Source organism: Macadamia integrifolia, chromosome 10, assembly GCF_013358625.1.
Source record: "Macadamia integrifolia cultivar HAES 741 chromosome 10, SCU_Mint_v3, whole genome shotgun sequence".
NCBI classification, from domain to species: domain Eukaryota; kingdom Viridiplantae; phylum Streptophyta; class Magnoliopsida; order Proteales; family Proteaceae; genus Macadamia; species Macadamia integrifolia.
Genome location: NC_056566.1, coordinates 873,541 through 879,361, shown reverse-complemented (window position 1 = coordinate 879,361; position 5,821 = coordinate 873,541). Strand labels below are relative to the sequence as shown.

Below are 5,821 nucleotides of genomic sequence, written 5' to 3'. Positions count from 1 at the left end.
AGCCTGATTATCCCAAAACCCGATGTAAGTTTTTCTATTTTGACTTGCTCCCCCGTCGTGATCGAATGAGAATGGATAAGGGGCTCGTGGGATCCATTAGCATCATTCCTGAGGAATTATAGACTGACTCCCCTTTTGAAGCCTTATCACTAGCACTCGCCTTTCAATTACATCTGGCTAACATCTTGACCTACATAAATATTACCCACTGAAGTAATGTTTCCTCAATTATACAGAAGCCTTGGGAAAAGAAAATGAATAGATTACCTTATAAAATAATAATGTAAGCTCAGATAAGCTTCGAAAGTAAAATTGTACTTCTCAACCCAACACAACTAAGGGTTTCTCCAACCCAACTAAATCTAGTTTTTCCATTTCACTTTGTTCAGAGCCATTTTTGGTGGTCAATCCAAAGCCATTCATGTCTTTTTTCACCACTTCCCAGTAATTTTCAGACTACCCCTTTGGTCTTTTAGCTCCTCTTATATGTATCATATCGCAACAACCTCTGCTACAAATGTTCGTACCACATCAAACATCTGTCCTTCAACTTATCTATTGGGAAGAAAAAAAGGGCGTATCTAATGCACGAGACTCCTGCATGTGCAAGGTCCCCAGGGGGGGGGTGGGAGAACTACACAGCCTTACCCCAAGAATGTTGAGAGGCTGTTTCGACCACTTGATCACCAAGTTGCAACATTTGTAGCTTCAAATTTTCTATTGGAGCCACTCCTAATTCATGTTGAAGTTCTACATTTTTTATTGTCTTTCCCATTCATTTGTTTTTATTATGTCTCTTTGTCCCCAAAATTTTCCTTAAGAGAACATTGCTACCTGTCGTTATAGCTTTAGTAAACACACACACACACACACACACACATATATATATATATATATATATATTCTGCTTTAGTCCTACTTATTTTAAAACCTTTTGAATGATTGAATCTAAAGCATTTATATATGATTCCAATTTAGTGGTCAACTATTCTGTTTCTACAACCAAATCTATATCATTAGCAAACAGCATACATCCATGGAATTTCATCTCGAATATGTCTAGCAAACACATCCACTACTAAAACAAAAGGAGACGGGCTTCAAACTAATCCTTCATGTAATCCTACTGAAAATGGAAAATCACTTGTTTGCACTCCTACAATTACAACACCAGTCACTAACCAATCATACACAGGCAAACACAGCTTTGTTAGATCAATTTTCGTGATGCAAACTTTCCGACTCCAATACCCACCACATAATTTCTCTAGTACTTATCAAATGATTTTTCTAAATTAGCGAAGACCATGGGAAGTTCCTTCTCTAGATTAAAGGCTTACAACATCAACAATGATTAGCTATATCAAGTACGTTATCTATTGAATGATTAGCATTCTAAGACATCGTAGAAGAAAGTCATTAGGATTCCAAAATAATGGCACCACTAAATATGAATAGGATCATAGATTCTCTCTGAGCCATAAAAAATCCCAAACCTGTTGGTTGTCCTACAGTATTAACAAAGTTCAAGAGCTGACTTAAAAAAAAAAAAGAGTAAGGGGAGTTCTTATACTCTTTTGTTTGAACTGTTTTAGAAGAGAATTGATTTTATGGGCTAGATAAAAGGCATAAAGTTACTGTAGTAAGCCCAGTGCAAAGGCCATCAGTTATGATGGCAAACCCCTTGATGCAGTAGCACAATGGACTTAGAAAAAAAAAATTCTTTTGTTTTGATTTTCTTTTGTTTTAGAAGCAATTCCCTTTAAATTTAGCTAGCTTCTAATTTTAGAATAGTTTCCTTTTCAGTAGTTGCCATTAATTGTTTGATTTTTTTCTTTATATTGGATATGTAAATGATGGAGAAGTTAGTTTTTGAGAATTTTGAAGAATTAGAACTTGATGATTTTTTGGGTGAGAACCATGAATATGGCTGCCGGTGATTCTTGTCTTCTCCCTTTCTAGTAATTTCTCTCTGTCTCTTATTTTCCCTTCTCTTCTTCTTCCTTATATTCATCTTCCTCTGTTATTCTTCTTCTTCTTTTTCTGGTTTGTTTCCCTACCCTGTTTCTGGCGATCGTTGCTGTCTCCTTGAAGCCGATCGATCTCCCTCATGCATGGGTTTTTTGGACTGAGGTTTTGAGTAAAAGTAACTCTCTCCTAGGCAATACAAATCCTAGGTCATCTCCTTCGAGGCTTCGTTCTGTTGTGAAGAAATTCAACCCAGAATCAGATCTGAGCTCTTGCCATCACAAGATCCAGTTGCAGGTGCTTCTCACGTCACTCCAGCCTGCTGATCTGAGCAGCCCCCTGGTGAGTTGGGTACGCCTTCTCCTTCAGAGTCTACGCTTGAAGTCCCAAGATCAACTGACCAGATTTGAAGGAGTTCTCTGCGTTGAAGGCTTGCTGGCTGCCGCTTCTGAACTCCATCGTGAGGAAGAAGAAAGGTCTTTTATTTTCATAATATAACTTCTGCTTATTACAGATAAGTCCTTTCAATTTTTAAGTTCTTTATTAAAGACATCCTCTCTTTCCTAGTTTGCAAAGTAACCCTTCATTCTTGGTTTTATTTCAATTTAACCCCACTACTATTTTAATTTCCAGAATTGCTCCGTTCTCTTTGAAGTTAATTCCTTTTAAGTCCTTAGTCACTTATTTCACTCTATAAAGCTCCTAAATCTTATCTGAAATTACATTATTGCCCATGGTTTGCCTAGAGTGAACTATTTGGTTCTTTAGTGGGCCCTAAGCAATCCGATTTCAGTCTTTGGGATCCGGATCCGCATCACCCCCCCCCCCAAAAAAAAACCCCCCCTTTTTTATAATTAAAAATTTCTTGATAAGAATGCAAGAATCAAAGAGAACTAAGGAGATCACAAGCATGCTAGAAAGTGATAGCTTGCATTATCTAAACAGAGAAATAGAACTGATTACAGACCAGACTATTTGGCGGTCAACCGGAGAAGCCAAACAATGTCCATTAGAGAGTGTTTGCTTGTCCAAATAGAACACCATTCACTCCTATAAATACCACCCATTATAAGTAAAAAAACAACACTCAATACTACTCATCCAAGTGCATTTATTGAAGCATTAGAGTGAAGGAAAGCAAGTTATCTTTTTTAGTTTAAGTTCTACAATATATACAATCTTGTTAAGAGGAACTCAAAAATCTCTACGAGTCATCCACACTATCTTGGCATTCTACTGCAAGCTTTGAGAGGACATCAAGGTGTATATATTCTTATCATTACATATCATTACATGCACCACACAAGGAAGGTAACTTCCTACCACCTCTATTTTTATTGTAAGGTTGTTTAGCCCAAGAGTTGGTTTGACTCTAGGAGTGGGTATTCTTGTTTACACATTGTTCTAGGCCGTACTTAGACAAGTGTGTAGGATCCTTTAATCCTTAAAAGATTGAAAATGTCTCTCTCTACTAGTAAAGAGATTCAAAAGGTCACTCTCTACCTATAAAGGAGATTTTGTAAAGGACCTTATCCTCTAAAAAATTGTGCAAAGGTGATTCCTCCCCACCTACTGTATTGAAAGGGAAGAACCAGTGAATACCTCTCAAGGGGATCTTGTGAGGAGACTAGACTTAGTTGAGTCGAACCACTATAAGTTTCTGTGTACTTATGTGATTGTGTTTTATATTCCGCATTTTATTTATTATCATGCATTTGAGGCTTAAAAGGCGAAAGTTTAAATCCACTAGTGATAAGTTATTCACCCCCCTCTAGGCTAGCTATCCATCAATAGAATCCTAATCCAGCCTAACTAACATACTTAATAACAATGAAAATAAAAAAAATGGCACTAACTCAACTAATCCCGTATGCATAACCGCTATCCATATTATAGTCCCATTAAAGTGCGCCCATTATAATAAAAACACATGGGATCAAAGGCACAACACATACATAACCCAAACCAAAGGTTATTTCCAATAAAATAAGCCCGTTTATATGATTTATCTACATCAATGTGCAAACTGAGAAAGAAGCCCAACTGCATATGAGACATCAAATCAAGTATGAGTTAGGTATAGAAGACTTCCAACCAACTAGGGAAACAAAGTAGCATCACACAGTGGGGAAGTGCCAGTGGAAGTCAAAGTCAACCTCATCTGGAAAAATGTGTCAGAGATTGCTCGCAGCTAGCCATCTGAAACCGCTGAAGAAGATCTTAGGCATATTTCCTTTGTGAGAGAGAAATCCCTAAATCTGTCTGCGTAAATTGAATCCAATAAAATAGTGAGCAAGTCCAAGGTTTGCCATTTCAATCACGCAGAAAGTGACTGCTGTATAGTCCGAATGTGAGAAAGGGACCTGCCTGTGAGAAGGAATCTGTCCAGATGTAGACAGTAGGGTCAGATTGCCACGGTACAAATCTAATAGAGAAAAGGAAAGTGTCCATATTCTCATACCATGCTTGTGGTGCCTGAGGCCACAGACACACGAAGGATCTTGGACAAAAACCAGTGGGCTGCTCCATTTAAATTTCTTTCCAAATTACCCTGCAAGAAGTTGTTTCACATTCATCTGATAAACAGGCCATCTTTGAGATGCAGCTAGAGCAAGAACAGGGTGAATTGAATCCATCTTGGCTATAGGGGGCAAATATTTCCGAATAATCAATTCCCTCAACTCGGGAATATACCTTAGCCACAAGTTGTGCTCTGTACTTGTCAAAAGAACCATCAGCTGCATATTTGGTTTGATATACCCATTTATATCGAACCAACTTACAAGCTCCCATCTCTCATTCTTCATTAAAAAAGAATATATGTTCCCATCTCTCCTCCATAGGCAATGGGGCCTCCACTTCCCTCTGGCTCGACCATTGGCACCCCTTGGGTGTCCTATCTATTGTCAACCCCCGCACTGTTTACTCCTCAGGGATTCACAGATCGACCAAGGTCACCTCCATCATCTTGGACGGGACCCGGTCCCCCCTCCCCCCTCCCCCCTCATTGAGGCCATCTAGGCTGACCTCCCCCTCCTCTCCCCCATTCTTTGAAATAGAGAGGATAAGATCTCCTGGACGGCTTTGCCTTTTGACCTCTTTTGTTCTTCCTTTGCGTGGAACCTCATCCGTCCTACTGCCCCCCTTGGGCCTTTTGGCACAACATTATTTGATTCAAAGGCCATATCCCTCGCCACAGCTTCACTGCTTGGCCGCCACAGCTTCACTGCTTGGCGTGCCATCTCCAACTGCCTCCCTACCTAATCCTTCCTCATTCATCGTCACATTCCTATCTCCCCTTCTTATTGCCTCTGCTAGAATGGCACTGAAGACATTGACCACCTCTTTTCTCTTGCCCCTTCTCCGCATCCATTTGGAAGAGAATCTTCACTCACCACTAGCCTTCCAGAAGAACTATCCTCCCCTTCAGTAGAGAATGGATCTGGGTCGACATGACCTTCTTTGGTCCCTCCATTTGTGATACCATTGGCAAGCTAGCTTTCTGCGCCACCATCAACCACCTATGGATGGAACATATAATGCGTAGATGGACGTCCAACTCTCGCTCCTATGATAAGATTTGGACTGCAGTCTATTTTGATGTTACCTCCAAGCTTGCTTCTCTCAAGCTTAAATCAGTCAGGAACTCCCCAGGGAATAGGCTTATTGGTGTTTCTTGGGGCCTCCCCCTTCGATCATATATTGATCATATATTCTCCTCACGAACCCCACCCCCATGATGATTTGATCCCCCTTAGTGTCCCCCCCCCCTTTTTTGGTTCTCCGTTATTCTGGTTGCTAGTTGTTAGCTTGTTTTTGCTGTGCTCCCCACTTTTTTTTAGCTTGGCATCTT

General features: G+C 40.0%; 1 protein-coding gene across 9 annotated transcripts in view; it reads right to left on the bottom strand.

Moving 5' to 3' along the window:
- Positions 1-5,821, bottom strand: part of LOC122091865 (elongation factor 1-alpha) — a 93,376-nt gene that overhangs the window by 6,234 nt on the left and 81,321 nt on the right. The window contains exon 12 of one of the 9 annotated variants that reach the window (XR_006144053.1): positions 2,936-3,018. The exons of the other annotated variants lie outside the window; for them this stretch is intronic. The gene's annotated coding sequence lies outside the window, so the exon portion shown is untranslated. The remainder of the gene's footprint in view (positions 1-2,935; positions 3,019-5,821) is intronic. 9 annotated transcript variants of the gene reach the window in all.